General features: G+C 37.0%; 1 protein-coding gene and 1 long non-coding RNA gene across 2 annotated transcripts in view; one reads left to right on the forward strand and one right to left on the reverse strand.

The window, feature by feature from the left end:
- Positions 1-19,007, reverse strand: part of DPYD (dihydropyrimidine dehydrogenase) — a 339,118-nt gene that overhangs the window by 137,398 nt on the left and 182,713 nt on the right. The window lies entirely within an intron of this gene.
- LOC128792486 (uncharacterized) lies at positions 1,566-4,738 on the forward strand. Its single transcript, XR_008432424.1, has 3 exons — positions 1,566-1,710; positions 2,036-2,137; positions 4,675-4,738. It is a non-coding gene; the product is annotated as an uncharacterized LOC128792486 (long non-coding RNA).

Consider the following 19,007-nt stretch of genomic DNA (forward strand, 5'->3'; position numbering starts at 1 on the left):
TTATATTAATAAAGAATGTCATTCTGTACACTGTTAGTGGGAGTTCAAGGGCGCTGGGGGGTGCTGGCAGAGGGTCACTAACTCCATTGTGGAGCCCCAGGAAGGGCTGTCTCTTCTGCTGTGTGACCCTGAACACGTCAGTGGAGCTGCCCTCTGATCCAGTGCCTGTTCAGTGAAGGGTCCCTGTAATGGGACACTGACAGACTGGTGGAGCACAAGGGCATTGGCTTTCCTGGGACACTGACAGACTGATCCAGCACAAATGGTTTGAGAAAATCACCCCTTTTACATGACAGTTGTTAAAGAAACACCTGACATTTTTTTTTTATTCTGGATATGGAAAAAAAAAATTAATTGTAGCTTTTATTAATATATTAAACAATTGTACAACTATTCACTCCTGAAGTACAGGTATTCCGCAATGTAAATGGCTGCAGCACAATTAAGATTTCAAATAAGATTTTTAGATTTTAAAAATACATTTAATCACACTGTAACAAGTGCTAACCTGAGTTTTCTTCACTTTGAGAGACTTCTAAGAGACACAGAGAACTTGCCTTGCAGTGTTGGCCCACAAAGTCAATGAAAGTCACTTCATACTTCAAATTAAGCTTTTCTCAGCTTTAACATATGAAAGCAGATAGGAATTAGTGACCATTGTCAGTTTCTTTTCATTAATATGAGAAAAAGATTAAACACAATGAGCAGATTACTATTTCTAACAAAGTTAATTTATTTGACCTTCCTTTCTTCTAGGAAAGGAGGGCGTTATACTTGCCAAGTGGAGTATACATCTGCACATTCCTGGGGTTGCTGCTCATTAAATGTCAAAGTGAGCACCAAAGCAGCCACAATGGTTTCTTTGTGAAGGAGAGATCTAAATAAATACCTTATTAAGGTAATTTAAGTCCAGTATCTCAAAACAGCATACTTAAAGTTAGTACATAGTAAACTGCAATGTAAAAAAACACCTCAAATATAAGTTCCTACCTTACTATGTTCAATACACCACCTTCTTTAAATTAATAACAAAGTAGAGTAGCTGAAAAATGCAGTTATTTAACCAAATTACGATGTGCTTTTCTCCTCAACATTTCAAAAATATATTGAAATGGTTCTATAGATTTCAATATCTAGTATGTGTGAAATGTTTTTAGAGCTTATTTTCTAAATGCTTTAATCAACCCCCCAACATCAAGATTCCATTTTCCCTAACTACCCTAGTTAAAGTTCCCTAGTAGAACTTTTTTACCTCTGTGAAAATATGGGGGAGACTCTGCCTTTTTCTGCCTAATATCACAGTAGTTGAAGCATTCTGGAAATCTGGCTCACTGCTGTTTGCACACCCTCATAGATACGAATGGCATCACAGACTTATGTCCTCGTAATTCCCTGCCAACTCTCACTCAAGGTCTTGTGATGATTTGCCTCTTCTGTGACTCAGCTGTCTAGCCAGACTGTGTCTAGTATCACCCCTTCTGGAGTTTTAACCATCCACAAAAGGCAAGTGAAACCTGAAGCAACAATACCACTGCAGACAGCGCTGTTCCTGTACAACCTTTCCATCTTGTTCCTCCCCTCCTCTCCATCAGAACTCAGAAATACTATGTCCCTGCAGGGTTTCTTTTATGAGGCCCAAAGCACTGACTCGCTGTCCTGAACTTCCCCAAGTCAGAATTTTTTCCAGCTGAACTGGAAGATAAATGCACAGTAAGGACCTCTACAAACACAAAACCATTCCAACAGTTACAAGACCTTATCTAGTAGAGTAGGATTTCTGCAAAACATTCGAAGATTTACTGGCTTGTGGAGAAAAACAAGAAAATTTGCTTATGATTTCTGCCCCAGGAGGTTTGATGTAGCCACTGGCTGGCACCTTCCACTGCTATGTTGCACATAGTGCTGCCTGTTGAATTTCTAACACCTGCATTTACCATTTTTTTTAGTGAGGGAATAGGCCAGACTTTATTCTTCCCATACAAACACAAAACCTCATCAATGTCACTTCCTCACTCTCTCCTTTTTTCCCTCTCAGTGCACACAGAGGCATTTTTTAAATATGAAAACCACCGTGACAGAAAAAATTATCTCCAAACATCCCATCATGCAAAAACTGCTCTAATCTCTCCACCACCAGGTATGAAAAATATAGTACCATAAAGACACCTCTTTTCTTTTCATTGCTTTTGTGAATGAAGTCTACACCTAGCCATCTCTTTCCTCTTCATTGCTCTCCTTTCCTTGAAGACAGATAGCATATAATGATAATATGACGTTAAATAATTATTTAAAAGTTTCTTCAGCAAAATAAGAACTGAATGTAAAAACATATTACTTCCTTAGCCTTCCAGCATTTTTCACATTGGTGATTCAAAGCATAAGAGTTCTGATCTCTCCACTAGTACAGAACACATCTTGAAAAGAAACCTTGCTCCAACTTACAATTGTGCTTCTTCAGCTTTTACATACAAGATCTTTTATGCTATAGAGGGGAAAAGGATACCTTAAAAATCTTCTTATTTTTCTTTTGATTTCTGTTTGTTCTGTGTTTGCAAAGATGAAAGTACCCAAAATCTGTATGTATATTCCACAAGTCTGGAACACAAACAGTGCTTGTAAATCTTCCTGAATATCCTACTTTATTTCTTGACTGTATAATCTGAGTTATACACACTATTAAAAAAAAAAAAAAACAGACCATTGCCTCATAAATGCTTTTACAACATTAAACTATCACATTTGTGTTTATTAAATCAATTTAACACTACAGCTTCAGCAAGTAAGCTGGCTTTCCAAATCACTAATTTAGCACAGAAAACTGCAGCCCCATAAGGGAAAAAGCAATGTGTCAGGACTTTGGAGAAAAACTGCTGAACCACTCATATTGTGTGAAAGACAAATGACAAGTTAGAGGTTTAGTTACCACATATTTAATGTTTTCCTATAGTGTCTCATTAGTGCTTTAAGATTTAACCATGAGAACGCATGAGAAACTTCAAAATTTAAAGACACTGAACTTCATTTCTACCTAAGCTTTTATCACTGCTGCTTGCTCAGCACACCTTCCTCACTAATGCAATTCCCCGACAGAAGGCCATCAGTACCCATAACTTGTGATGAAGACAGCAAAATCCCAAGCCCTTTAGATAATCTCACTCGATCAGTGTGTAAAAAAAAAAATTCTACTCTTTTTTTTTTAGAATAATTGTGGAACAATCCCTTCCCCACTGTAAGTCAAATAGGAGTGGTTTGCTGCCCTTGCTTAAAAGAACAGCCAACCCCCAAACTTTTTTAATTCTGAAATAAAGTTTGTTTCCAAGTCGCAATACTATAACTTAAGCTTGCTAAAATAATAAATTCGGAGATTCAAATACAACACAAATTAGGAGTAAAAGTACAAAAAAATAGAATAGCAACTATAAGTCAAATCTACAAGTATTTTTTAGTTGAGTTGTGTATTTTATAAGGAAATGAAGTATTTTATCTTTGCTGACAATTACATTTACTTGAGCAGTTTAAAAACTGTCACTTTTTACAGTACAAGGCCATATTGCTTTAAAATTAAAACATTTAATTTTTTTTTTTTTTACATACTTACTTGTTTTCTAGGCATTAGAATATAAGGACACTTTTACTGTAATTACAAAAGATAATTTTAAAAATGTGTTATGTCCTACAGCACTTTGTCTTGACAAACAATTACTAGAGATCACATTCAACAGAATACAAAAAGCAATTTCTATCACAAGGTTAAAATTAGTCTTTGAACAAAAGATGCTTTCAAAGCAAATCCAAATTCTCATCAGCTTTATATCAGTTTCTCTGTGAGACAGGGAAGTGAGGGATGGAAAGGAGAGAAAGAAAAAAAAAACCTGAAGGACATTTTAAAAGTTTCTTGCTAGAGATCAGTGTGAGCACACATTTTATCAGCTTTTTGATAAAGGTCTAAGCAGAAGGACATGATTAAATTTCTGCTGTCAAAATGTATTGTGGTCAAAAACTATACCCATCAAAGAAGAGAGAAGTAGAACTTGTAGTTTTTGAAAGTAAGTTGAATCTGTATGCAGACATTCACTTTCAGATCTGGTTTTGCAGTTCAGGGTTATTAGTGGGACTGGATGATCCTAAGGGTCTTTGCCAACCTAAATGATTCCATGATTGTTGGGTCTTAGTGTTTTGATATAGTAAACTACCTAATCAATGAATGGTTGCTATAGCTGACTGATGGGGAAAATGTTCAGTAACTGCCTTAAAACATTAATTAATTTTCAGTATGCAAATGATGCAATGCTAATGATTTGAGGAGAAGAGAATAAAATAAATAGAAGCACATGGGCAAATAAATTATCTGCACTGACAGCAGCTTTTGATCTGTATCCTAAACTGATATTTCTGTACTACAGCTTCTAAGGACTTGTGTAGATTCACAAAGGTAGAAAATGAATGCATATATAGTGCAGTCTGTAATGCTTACCCTTGGGACTGCAGTGGATTTAGATCATAAAAATGTAGATTGTCTTAACAGATTAATTATTTTACAGACATCCAAAAACATTAGCCCATTTTCAGCTGTTAGGGAATATCATCCTCTAATCAGTGATCAAAACTTGCTGAGAAGAAAATGTATTTAATTGACCAAATAAAGGAGCAGTAATTCTTAAGACTTCTTTCTAGATGAGTGCTATTGAATGGTCCCATGAAATTGGAATGAAAAGGCACTTATAGAAGTGGGAGTCTAAGAAAATCAGTGAGGAAGCAACATAGGTAAGATGCCTTAAAAAGAAATAAGACCCGGGAAAGAGAAGGAAAAATTACATTACATGCTTGCAGCAGCAAGTTTGAAAGAATCCACTAAAGGGAGTCACGCTTACAAGAAGAATACAAATTCTCTTCTTGTACTTGATGGGGAGGCCAAATTAATATAGTTTTTTCAAACATCATCATTAGAGAAAACTCAGTTTCTATAATACTGTTTTCTAATTGCTACACAAGTTACTGTAAGAAGGCAATAGAACAGCATCAGGATCAGGAGGTTCCTAACCGGATGACCTAGAAGCCAAGACACACTAGACCACAGAATGAGCTCCTCTAGAAGAAAAATAGAAGAGAATTGCAGTTCATCTCATAATTCTAACACTGCAATACTAATTGCTGCTAATTAGGCATGTAACTTCACACTGGAAAAAGCTAAGAGGTAACTATTTAAGAGACAATACTACATGGATTGAAAAAGCTCCTGTCAACAACTCTGGACACCTGTACCAAGCTCATTTATTGCCTAATTAAATATTAACATGTCCTGATAGAATCTGTGATATAATTTTAATTACTGTTTTCTCACAGGGAAGCTATATAATCAATGTATTTCTAGCTGTTCCTAGAGGCTGTTTTGTAAAACTCCATTAGTAAATTATGAACTATCCCTAAAATATTTTCATCCAGATTTCTTTAAGTAAATTAAGACTATTATATTCTCCTAGGAGGAGGGGAGACTAGATGCCTTCCTTCAGGGGAAAAATATATGATTTCTTCAAGAATAAAAATGTTTTAACTACAATCCTATTTAAAGATTTGTTAAAATTCTTGCACAAAGAATCAACATCAGGGAGCTACAGATCACCAAAGTTATATTTAAATTTATATATAATCCAAAATATTTTTTATTGCTGGATTGAGTAATTAGGATGAGAGTCACATTACTTCCTTCAAGCATGTATTTAAATTTTCTGCTGGGGATAAGTTACAAATATTGAGGTACATCTTGAACCTAATTACGTATTTTCTTTTTCCATTATGATTAAGAATGCTAAATACTACAAGCATTGATTAACATTACTGTGGATTAGGGGTCAGAAATGCAAGGAAACAATACCAATTATATTTGGGATGCTATTTAAAGAGTTAGGTATATAACTTTAAAGGTATAAATTCTCCAGGTAACGCTAAATAATTTTAAGTTGTAGAAAAAGAGGTACAGGGAAAGTGGAAGTATTTAAAGGAGTATTTTCCTTTACATTCCAATGATAATCTAGCCATAGATTACTGCTTTGATAACTGAGCTCTTGAACATTAACTTTGTGTTGAACATACTCCTTTTATCTTTTCCTATGTAAAAGTCCTCTGGAACTCAAAGGGTCTTTTGTAAGATCAGGGATTTCAAGGCTAAGCCACATTCTCAGAACCTGATTATACAGAGATCTGGATAACATAATCATGGGGATAAACAAACCATGAAAATATCAGCCCTTGTGAATTTTAACACAGCATTTGAGCGTCTTGTAAGAGATTCAAACCAATTTTAATTAAGTGCTACATTTTAGAGAAGATCTTTCAAATAGATTTTGATTTTTACTGGAGGTCTCATCTACTCTGAAATTCTTAAAAAAGCCCCAGTATTTTCCTCTTTGTATTGGCTACCAGAGTAAGGATGCACATAAGAGTATTGCATGGAAACTGTCAGATTTTATGTTCCCAGACAAAAGAGTAGTTGAACTACTTTTCAGAACAGATTTAGGCTAAATAAAGACAAATCAAATAATTGACAACATTCTTTCAAAACTACTTTTCTATGAATCAACTTGCAAGACATCTCAAACCTTGCACTGCAAATTAAACTATCATCCTGAATTAATTACCATTTTTGTAAGGACTAACAGGTTTTTTCCAATTCCTGCCATAATGGAACAAACCCTGCTGGCATATTTTGATTGATTAGGACACTGTACTTCTCTGGCAGGACAGCTTATACAGAACTTGGGATAGGATGCATACATCCCAGGGAATGCAAACCCTGAGTGGACCAAGCTCAGGAAGGGTAGAAGCAGCATGCTCACATCTGTCACCAGGAGATCTGAGCTCCTCTGAGAGCACCATGTGATCATCCATCAGTCATCATGAGGGGCACCACACATGGGCTCAATAATCTAGACAGAGATGGCTTTTTCCACTTGAGAGCTTCAAAGTGGAGATTTCCAGCCTGATGGGCTGATTCTGCTTTTCCAGACTGAGCTCTTAATAAACATTCAGTGTTTGCAGATATTTTACCCTCTCTGACAGGCAGAAATCCATGCAGAGATGTGCTGAAGTGCACATATAATTTTTATGCCAAAAGACAAGCCCTCTTTCCCATCTGCTTGTGGCAGACAGAGGCCCCATCTCAAGTCTGGTTTTCCTCTACATTCACCTGAAGTTTTCATAGCAGTAGCTTAGCCAATGCCTATTAACTTTTTTAAATGCCCATGAAAAATGATACATTGTATTGGCTTTTAAAAATCCACCCTGTGGGACATAAAACAAATTTAATAAAGCAAAAAGATCAAAGCTCATTAAAATATTCTTGTAAGAACTGAAAGCAGCCATGATACATGGAAATTCTTAGCAGGACCATTCTCCTATTTACCACCAAGGGAAAACATTTTTCTAAGCTAAGCATGTCCTCTTTCATTAAATGTATACCAGGCCCCAAACCCCAGCCCTCTCTGGAGTCATTGCTCAGGTCTGTCAGTTAAGTAAATATGCTCATCAGAGGATCTAGCAGCACACACAGATAAGGTAGATATGAAGTCCATTTCCCCTGAAATCAATAGGAAGGTGGCTGTTAGACACTATAATTGAGTCAGGGTTTCATTTGGGAATCTGTGGTAGATGTTCCCACTATTACTGTCACAGGGGTGCAAGACAGCTGTGGCTGGCTCTCTGGCACCATTAATGGCACAGCCAGCTGAGGCCTGCTGCAAAAGCCTTACTTTACATGCTCAAACCTGGAATACTAAGAGTAAATCTGTCCTGAGCTAGAGATGGCAGCTTGACTTGTAGCCTCTCTGCTTATTCCAATAGAATATTGATTTAGAATTAGGCAAGGATTCAAAAGCCTTCTGATGCTAAACACAAAAAGTTAGAGACAAAGATACTTAAGGAGGAAGCCCCACAAGAAGTCCTTGGTTAGGGATAATTATACTAGTGATAAATAGAATGTAGGGATTGTCTTTGCCTCCTTTTTCCTACTGTGGAACCACGGAACTTAAAGCACAGGTCACTGCAAAACGTCACTAAGAAATGGGATATACCCTTTACTTCCACATGCCAGATCACAGGAGCAATCTCACTCCAAGGGCAATGAAGCCAAGTTTACATCAGGGCTAAGGAGAGCTCTGACACCCAGCATTACCTCACACACCCAGGAATTACCGGGACTCTCCTCAGCCAAAGCTTATCTCCCGTATCGAGACTAATCTATACAGCACAGTCAATGCTCACTTAATGGGCAAAACAATTAAGTATTTAGGCAGGTATAGACTGCATGTTTCTGGTTTTGGAGGCATTAGGGGTCTGGATTTTTACACCTCTGCTGTTTTAGAAAGCCTTCCCCTAGTGCAGCCAGTACAGAGCAGGGCAGACTTCTTTGCCGCACACCTAGAATAGGATGATAAAATTATTTTGTGCACACTCCAGTACAGCAGAAACTCACAGGATTTAAATGGGATTTTGTAAACTACAATGCAAAACATTGTAGGGCAGAGCCCAAGAGGATTGACAAAATCTGGCAAATTCTTAAACTACACTCACATAAACTAGTTACTGTAGGACTGCATTGTATTTGTAGCGTTATTTTAAGATGGAAACCAACTGGACATTATATAAGCTCTTTATGCCACACATCTTTTCACAACTTATATTCATATATTTTAATTTTATTTAAACATATATGCCATATATATGCATATTTGCCAAATAAATTGCATAATAACTTAATTTACATAATCCATGTTTTAGTGAACTTTTTTTTTTTTGTTTTTGTACTCTTTAACCCATAGCCTCCTTAAGGGAAAAACCTGCTTAAAATCTAACTCACCCCATTATTCTGTGATACTTACTGTCATTAGTGTATTAACTCTTCTTAACCAGGCCCATTCCTGCAATTAATTTAGTTTTCACAGTTTCCATCAACTCCAAAATTCATTTTAATATGGCTTCACTGCCAGATCTGAGCCTTACTGAAGTAATGCCTTTTTACTTTATTTTTTTTTTCTGTGACTAGAAGGGTTGTGAGAATGGCTAATTCCCTAAACATTGTACACGCACAACCACCAACAACCCAGTCCTTTGTGAAAGAACTTGAGTTCTTTAAAGTGTCTTCTCTTTCACTACAGCCATTCTGTTCTGCACTAGTGTAACAACCTATTTGTGAAAATACATGCATCTACTTCTTATTTACACATACTGGATTTTATACCATGAATTCACCTTGTTTTAATTATGCATCATTGCCAAGTGATACAGGACACAGAGCTCTACCTATCTTGATCGTGAAAACTAGCATCTCAATTTTTTTTTTCTTTTTAAACTGAAGATAAGTTACTGCATTAAAAATAAATGAGTTGCTTTTTGTCAGTTGATTGGACGAGTACATATAAGAAATCACCATGAGCATTGTGTGCTGGTCTATGTGCTAACCTTGAGCTGCAGTTTATCTATTGCCTGCAATTCGGGAGACAATAAGGTATTTTACCCAATCAGCTGATCAGCTGAAGGAACTCAAAAGACTGAAATGGCTTTGAAATACACAGCCTTTTAGATATCAAATTACCTCTGGAACCCTCTACCCAGAAGTAACTCAAACAAAACCCATTTGAAATACTGCTTCAATATTCAAAAAAATCAATAATTTAAACCACAGGTTGAACATTTTTACTGCTTCCACAGCAGACTGTCGTTTTTTGAAATGAAAATGCTAACGGCACCAAAGGGGAAAGCTCCGGCCAGCCGAGATATGTGTGTGCAGGCATGGATTGGCTGGAAATGCTGGCTTACTTTTCCTCCCCCAGTTACGTTTACATAAGATCTCTTAAAATAAACAACTCTCATTTCCAGCACTTGGGAAAAAATGTTTGTCTTTGTTGCACTTGATGTTTCTGTCCCTGAGAGCTTGGCAGTATCAAGACACTTCACTGTAAACACATGTGCTGAATGCAAATACTACATCCCCAATTATGCTATTAAGTCATATTATTTTGTAACAGGCACTAACACTGTGGTTTTGAATATCAGCAAGTACACTGCGGACTCTTGACTAATAGATAGAAAAGCAGGAGTATGGGTGATGTATTCCAACATTTACAGTAGGAGCAGGAAGCAGTTCAGTGCACGCTGCAAAAGCCAAAGAGGTATGGATGTTCCACTGCCCATGATACCTGCTCATTTAGGGAGAGAAGTGGCTGGCTGGAAAAAGATTTCTTAAAAGACAGGGAACACACATAAGGAAGAGACCTAGTAGGAATGTGAACCCTTGAACAGGCTAGACATGGAGGATGTTGGACACAGAATCAAGTCTCTCCTCTGCATAAATTTAACCATCAGGCATATTTTTAGCTGAGCTTGAAATATGTCACTGTGTAGAAACTGTTATTTTTTGATCATTTAAAATATCATTAAATCCTTGCACTCTGGAACTAATTTTTTTAATTTGGTTAAAGGAGGAACGCAAGAAACACAAAACACACCACCCAAAAAGCAATTAAATAAACATCACAAGACAGAGCTTATGTATCTGCAGGTATGTAAGTCCCAACACACAGTAAGAACAATTTTGTTAGGGTAGCAAAGCATCACTTTTATACTGTAGAGAGGGGCCTAAGAAAGAAGTCATGAGATTGATGGTTTATCATTTTAGTACTTTACTCTCAGATATATTCCTATTCTCTGACATGTTTTTAGAGCCTTCTTTATACACACTGTTAAAACAGAAATGAAAATGTAAATTATATTAAGTAAAGTTGCTCAAGAAAAAAAACCTATGTATTTGTATCTAGACAGTATTATTGTGAAGTGAAAATTAAATCTGCATTTCTGTTTCTAGAAAAAAGAAATTATTGTATACTATTATGGATATTCTGGCTGATAGATTTGTTCAAGTTTAACCAAGATAAATGCAGATTTTTAGCCTAGAATAAGAAATGATGAAAATTTAACCATTTAAGAAATGTGACACTCAAAAATATATACTCCAAAGATTTGGACATGGATTCCAATATTCTGTCCTTCTAAAAGGCACAAAAAAATCCTGGATATCAAACAAAAAAATCCACAAATATCAAGAGAGAAATTCATCTGAGTTTGAATATATCCAGAATATAAGATTTTGCTTATTTATGTGTCTGAGACCTGTGTTGCCTCCATGTGAAATCACCTATTTCAGGTAATCCCGTCAGTCTTTAAAATATATCTCCTACACAAGAGCAGCAATCAACTGACCTTCTGAGAACTCTGTTCTTGGCAGCAGTATAAACTTAAACAGAATAACAAAAATCCAGTAGCAACAAGTAACCCAATATTCATCCTTTCCTCAATTCTTGCAAAATCAGGGAGGAAAAACAAGCTCAAGTTTGTGCTGGAGTTAAGGGATTTGGGCTGTTACAGATCACCCTGGGCAGGAGCTCTAAGCACATGCAACAAGTGGGTTCTGTGAGCCGCCAGCATCTCCTTCTGCTCCACCCCAGCGCACCTGAAACAGGCAGCACAGGCTGGGGGCAGTTTTGATTCCCTTGGCAGAATTCAAGCCATTAAGTTCATCACCACTGACAGTATTTGGATGGATTTAAGACCCAGTCCAATATAGCACGGGCTGGCAGTATCTTGAAATACAAAGCATGGATACTCATGGCAACACTTGTGTTCAGAAAATAAAAGGGGTGTAGGCTTCTGGCTCTTATCTGTTGTTGCAGCTACAACCTGGAATGGAACTACATCCCTCAGCCGGAAGGACCGATAATTCTCTTGCTGTAGCCTCTGGATGTTTCCTCTAACGATCCCAGCATCACTCCTATCTTGTCTGGATTGACTTTTGCTCAGCATGCTTTCAACCATGCCCCAGCCTCCCACAAACACTTGAACAATGCAATCAGCTGCTCCAGCTAAATCAGCTGAGAGTTATAAAGCTGAGTTTCGACATATTGAAAACACTTCAATCAATGTCACTTTACTAAACTTTCTCTATGGCTTGATATACAGATTAAATAAAAGGGTGCAAACAGGAACCCTCCTGAACTACACAGGGAGAGAACCATCACAGGCTATAAAGCTGAACAGAAAGCGACATCGCGTCGACACCGCACTCCTCTCACTCCATTGTTTAAGCATGAGGCTTGACAACAGACCAGGAAGATGCTTTGGGACAGACTGCATTAGGGACATTTGGATGATGTTTCCAATTTTTACAGATTCCACAGACATACAAGGTAGACCAACAACTGCATATGAAAAAGATTGGTAGGTTTAAAACAAATTACTTCTAATATAAGTTGGCTATTGATGCTGTTTAACAGCAGCATTGTTGCCACACAATTTTTATTACAGATTGTCATGTTGCAATAGGGCTTTACACACATACATTTACTATACCATGTGAATTACTAGAGACATGCTTTTCTATGTTTGTGTGATTTATTAAAGCATAAATCATAATAGCATGTGCCAGAAATTCCTTCAGAAGGATATAATAAGGTAACAATTATCCTCTGAACTCCCTTCTTTGTCTTCAGAGAATAAAATGCATTAGAATGTATCCATTTGCTGCCCCATGACAGAAAATGAAAGCAACTATGATAGTTGCACTGTATGCTTTCAGTTCCTGCAGTTGGCGGTGAAGTGAGCTTTGCTCCTGAATTTGCTGTCAGAGGCAAAAACAATAGTTTCAGCAGTACTTTTAAAGAATAAACCTTAAAATCAGTAAGACAAAATTAACTGAAGAGGTTTTTTTTTTTTTTTACATATGTGCAGATGGATGTTGAAAAATCCTACATATAAATATTAAATGTAAATTTAAAGTATGTTTTATTTGAAAGAAAATTATGTACACAGGGCCTCCCTGTATGGTTTTGACTTGAATCGATGTACTTCACCTTTTTTGTTTTATGCAACAATTCACAGGATCTGATTCAGGGGAATTGTAGCATTTTCTTCTGTGGAAATATACACAGAGAAGCAACATTACAAGTATTGTTAGAATTCCCCTCAGAGAAGGTTTAAGGCCTTTTAGATTAGCCTGTGAGTGTTTGGAGTCCTGTGTTTGATGACTGGCACAGTGAGAACGCTCCTAATGTACCATGATTTTACCCAATTATTTTTGAAGGAAAATCATAAACTAACATTCACTACATAGAAGGTGCTACATAAAGGCATTATTAACTGTGCAGGTAAGTAGAAGCAGGAAGATCACAGGATAAAATTGGCTTTATTAATTCAAAGAATGTATAATTTAATCTCTCAAATTTTGATCGCTTTAAAATTCTATTTCTGTGGAAGAAGAAACATATGTGTGGTTTAAATTTAAGAGAAAAAAAAAAAAAAGAAAACCAAGTTTCAGCAGCAATCCAGAATTGACTTAATTTTTCTTTTTCTTCCAGAATGACACTGTGCCCAAACCACATAACCCAAATGCTTAGGAGTAAAACGATGTGGACCTCTGAAACAAATGTGATATCCAGGAATCACAGTGGATACTAAGTTTCACTTTGCTCAAGTGACATCAAAACAATCTTAACAAATAAGTATCTATATACATGCACACTGTCTTTGGTTTAGCTCACAAGACACAAAGAGCTATTTTGTTCATAGATTTTGCAGATGCGTAACTCAAAATTAACTCACAATGTCATGCAAAGACCCAATCCTGTGCTGTGCAATTCTGATTCTGCAGGATTTACCTTTGTAATTAACTTCAAGAAAGTCCATATACCACGTCATTTTACTGAATGAAAAATATAAGTCACAACAAACTCATGCTTGGTTGAATTTGGTGTCTGTATTCCTGCCCAGGTTCTCTCTGCTTAATATTCTTGACCTTTTCCATTGGTTTTGGGTCAGAATCTGGAATCTAGATTTTCATTAATGATATTATAGTTATGCACAGCGTGCACATATTTTACTCAGAGCACCATTATGACCTGCTCATACTCTGTCACATTTAGGGATGGACACAATGCCAATTAAAGTGCATTCAGAATGCCACACATGATGGTTATGATGGCTGGCAAGCATCCTTATTAACAAGTACTTTTTCAAAAACAACATACATACAGCAGTTCCCTGGAAACAGGATCATTTTGGGACTCCACTAAATACATCACAATACCATAATTACTGCCATGGTCAAGTCACATAGTTTGGTGAAGTTCTGTACATGAGAATTTTGATACCCTGTGTTTATCTAAAGTTCAAACTGACTAAAATAAAAGAGCACATGTCACTGCTTTTCTAATTTTACATGCTTAAGCCTTATTTTATTTACAGCTTCCAGCAGCTCTCAGCTCGATTCCTCGTTGTGCTGGCTGCCACGTAGCTGGAGAAGGCTAACAAACCCCTGCGTGTTCACATGACAACCTTTGTGCAAACGCATCCTTATTCTGTCATCTACTGGCAGCCTGCTTCCCAGCCATGGTCTCTGCCAGTCCTTACCAGTTTGCCAATTACACAAGCTGCTTCCCAGACATCAGACAAAAATTCCATAAGACTGCTGTGCGAGCGTACCCTAATTAACCATCAGCTTAATTAGACAATTTACTGTGTAATTAGCAGGCAATTAGTCAACACCTCTCAGATCTTATTGACTGCTGTGACAGCCTTCCTTAGTCTACACATTCCCATACGCTTCCACGACCATGATCCCAGCCCTATCCTGTACAACAGTAACCCTTGCAAGGGAAGGGAAATCATATTACATAACAAGGGAAGAGGGAGAAAAATCAATATATAGCCTGTTCATTTATTGAACTGTCTTCTAGCCAAGACTTTCTTTTCTCTAGGAGTAGAAGGTCAGCTGCTAACAAAGAAATGTTCAGCTATAACATTAGCTTATGTCTTTTTCATTTGTAATGTGGGTAAGGAATTTAATTTTTTTCCCTCTTATACTGCACTAAGTCAAAGAAGTCAGGCAAGCAGAAGTTAAAGAAAAAAAAATTAAAACTTACTAATATATTGTAAATTTAAATATATGTTCTAGGACTTTGAAAAGGTGGTGATAGCTGCTTTTGAGACCAATGAGCTTGCATTGTAATTAACTGCTTCATAATCTAAAATGCACCAGGAAAGCCAAAATAAAGTATGAAATGTCAATACTCAATAATAATGAAATAGCATTAGTGTAATTCAGTAGAAATCATTTTTGAAGTAGCATCAAGTCCTCCACACAAATCTAAAGTTGTATGTCCTTATAATACAAGATGTGAGAAATTACAATTGAAGACTAATATAAAGTGGATATTAAGGGATTCCTAAAAATGTGTGTTCCTTTTTCTACAGACTGAAAACTGGATTTGCAATTAGCATTGACAAGAGCTTTTTGGATAATTCTTAAAGTAGTAATTCCAAAGTTCACAGAATTGATACACTTGTGTCCTCCTGGAATTAACTCTAGAGGATTTAGTCACAAAAATCCTATACTACCTGACTGAAGGATAGAATCCCACAACCACTATTGTAGTTTAAAAAATAGATAATTCTGTATCTCAAATAATGATAAGAAATGTTATTTAGAATACACTGGCATACATATTTGGATTAGTAATAGGTATTTTAACATAAGAACCTGTCAGTTTCTTTAAACATATGGGGCTTCATTCTGCTTTTGCAACAATGTCAATCAGGAGTAAATGCAATTATATCACCGTGAGATTCAAAAATCAGCTCTTTGCTTTCTTAACTTCTTGTGTGGGCAAATCAGATGTTGAACACAGCCTTATCCTTTTAATTTAACAAGTGGAAACTCAAGACCTGAGATTACTCAAACACTTAAAGAGAAGTGTATCACCTGTACATAGAAGCTACAGTGGTATAAACAAAAATTCCTTGTAAAATGATTAAGCTAAACCCTGTAAACTCACATGTGGAAACAATGCCAGTTCAAAGATAGTCACATAATTTCATCTAGTGCCTGCAAAATTCTCAACACGAGCTGTACAGCACCAAGACACTGATCTCAGCGTCCCCTAGAGCCAATTTGGGCCCACATTTCTGCAAACATCTTGCAAGACCGCATGGTCCAGCCAGGAATCTTGGGGCAATAGCTGCTGCATGAGGTGCTTCAGGTCTCCCCAGCCTGTGGTGCAGAGCAGGGAAGCAGCCACCCCACGGCAGGGCTGCCTTGTCAAGTGCCCAGCTGGAGCAGAAGCTGCTGCCAGGGGAGGAGCCCCAGCGCTGGAAGGTCCTCCCCGAGGCACCTGCAGCCTTAGCATGCCAGTGGGCACAGGTGGGGACACAAAGGGTCACCTAGGCTTTTGCAGAAGCCAGCCTTTGGCCACAGCAGTGAATGCAGACCTCAGCAGAAATGCTGAACTGTAAATCAGAGCAACTGAATCATGACAATCGCTTTTCCTTTATTCCACTTCAGTATCTCAGTAAGCCTAGACTGGAGTCTCAATGGTATTCTGAATTTATTTTTATAATTAGAATGTGGAAATGAGCAAAAAATCCTGAACTCTGACACATGCACTTAATCAAATGGGGAGAGTCAAAAAGCGAATGACTTGACAGAAGGGAAACTTCTGAATTCTACATTAACAAAATAAAGATTTCATTTTTTCCTGAATGGCTGTGGTTAGCTATTAAAGTACATCATAACAATTTTAAAAAATAGGGAAGTTTGTAATTAATGCTGAAATGCAAAAATGTTAAGTATGGCTTTACGCTTTGATTGTCTTAGGTATGTTTTCAATATAACTATTAAAAAATATCCTACAATCTTTTCTAATAAATTATAAAAGATATTAATGCCACTTAAGAAAGCTAGATGCAGTTGGCTGGCATAAAACGAAAAGGTTTGCAACAAATCTGAATTGAGAATGGAAAATATGTGAAAATTCTAAATTTCAGAATTACACTTGCCGATTTCTAGCTTACATTCAAACTGCCTCTTTAGCTGAATTCCTTCCACACAAAAAATTATGTGAGTCATTTTCAAGATCACCAACAACCTTCCAAGGACATACAAAGCAACCACAGAAAAATGTAGCTGAATGGTATTTTACACAAGTATGTTACATATTTGCTTTTTAGAATCCTGTTTATTCAGGATGAGATATTAAAAAATGTTGAGTACTTCAGATACAGCCAACTGCAGATCCTCAACAGTTTCGGAAAATCATGCATGTGTGCTCTCCTTGTCTCTCTCTTGATAAATATTTGCAGGTATTTTCAGAAGAATGAGGTAGTAGTAAAGAGCAAAGCAGCTTCTTCAGTATAAAAAGAAATACTGTTCTGATTTTTAACCAGTGTAAAATTTGGATCCATTTTGACTGACTGGGTAATAGTTGCATTATGAATAGAAATTATGTCCTCTCTCAAGTACTGGTCACTATTAGAACAGCACATAATATGCTGAGCAGGAATGAACACTCCTACTTTTGGAAGCTATTTTTTATATGAAGGCTTATGTAGCAAAATCCTCAGTGTTGCAGTCTGTATGCTCTTTCAGAATTACACTTGAACTGCTCCTCAGTTATGCCCATCTAAGTTTCACTAACAATAAGTTTCATTACAATACACAACAGTTTTCAGATTAAAAAATTCCTCAAAGACTGATTTATAAGCCTTTTATACATAAGCTACCTGAAATATTCAAGCTCAAGATTAATGTTCACACTTACACTTCATATATGTATATGCACTCTGGCTACACTCTGTTTTAAACCAGACTCCCGAACAAAAAGACAGGAAAAAGAAACAACCTCTAAATACTGTGTAAAAAAATCTCCAGATGAATAGAAACCAAATACTTTAGACATAACTGAGAATCCTGCAGCCTACCAAGAACCAGTTTTAGACAGGTATCTGGTTTTACCTTTGCTGGCCAGCTTTGTGTGCCGCTCTGAGGAAGGTAAGCCATTGCCAGCTCAGCCTTTGTGGGACTTACACCACGAGCTCAAGGCATAAGGCGTAAAAGTTCCAGCTACGCTCACTCTGCTCCATGAGGGTGAAAGGCAGAAAAAGTGATAACATGGGAAGAAAACTGCTGATCCTCTGTTTGTAAAAATCTGTCCTTCAGCACAGATGAGGTTTACTGACTCAATGTGCAACGCCCCTGCATGACAGATCCCTCTGTCTTCCACTGATGAATTGTCACATTGCGCTCCACGCCTTGAGATAACAGACTTCTCCATGAGAGACTCCGTGCAGAAAAGAGACTCCCACTGCAGAAGAAGTGCAGCATTTCTGTGTTATTTAATGCTACAGAAAGAGTGGGACTAAACATTTCCCCAGAGGTTTATTTTTTTTTTTCATGAACTTGTAAGAAGTTTTTCATTTCTAAAGTAGTAAACACCATCACAGAGAGAGAAAGAGAAACTTTTTATGGATTGTTGTTAAACTCTTGCTTTAGAAATGCAGTTCGCTATCTTCAGCATTGGAAATATTAATTGGCCAAAATAACCAGAATTACTAATGGCAAAACCAGATTTTTTTAATGGCCCAAAGTGCCTCACTTGCAAATTCACTGGTGTCAAGATGCACGCCTGCACCAATTTAAGGTGGGCATCTACCTGGAGCAGACTTCAGCTGTGGTAGGAAAGGCCTTGGCTTATCAATAATGACTTTGTTAAAGCTCTCAGTCCTGGGATCTTTGGTCTCTCTTTCACTGTGTTCAAGCTGTGCTACATTTCTCCAGATGGATTCTTCCAGGGTGAAGACATGCCAAACCCCTACATCACCAGGGGTGCAAACTGAGGAAAAAGAATGGTTAAATGCTGTCCTTTCTTGTTCCTCAGACAGCAATTTTGAAGGTTTTGAAGTTATTTGCATACAAAGAAGTCTCCAGCCTTCTTTAAATGGGGTAGGGTAAAACTAAGTAGAGAGATGAGATCTGATCCTTGAGTTGAACACATCAGAGAAACAGTTTTTCTCAGGGAAAAAGGAGGAGGGTCTGTTTTCCTGCTACTTAGATTCACAGAATTGTTTGTTCCTTTTTTATAGCTAAGTAACATATTTTCTGTAAAAAAATAAAATGGCATAATTACAGCATT

This window comes from Vidua chalybeata, chromosome 9 (genome assembly GCF_026979565.1).
Source record: "Vidua chalybeata isolate OUT-0048 chromosome 9, bVidCha1 merged haplotype, whole genome shotgun sequence".
NCBI lineage: Eukaryota > Metazoa > Chordata > Aves > Passeriformes > Viduidae > Vidua > Vidua chalybeata.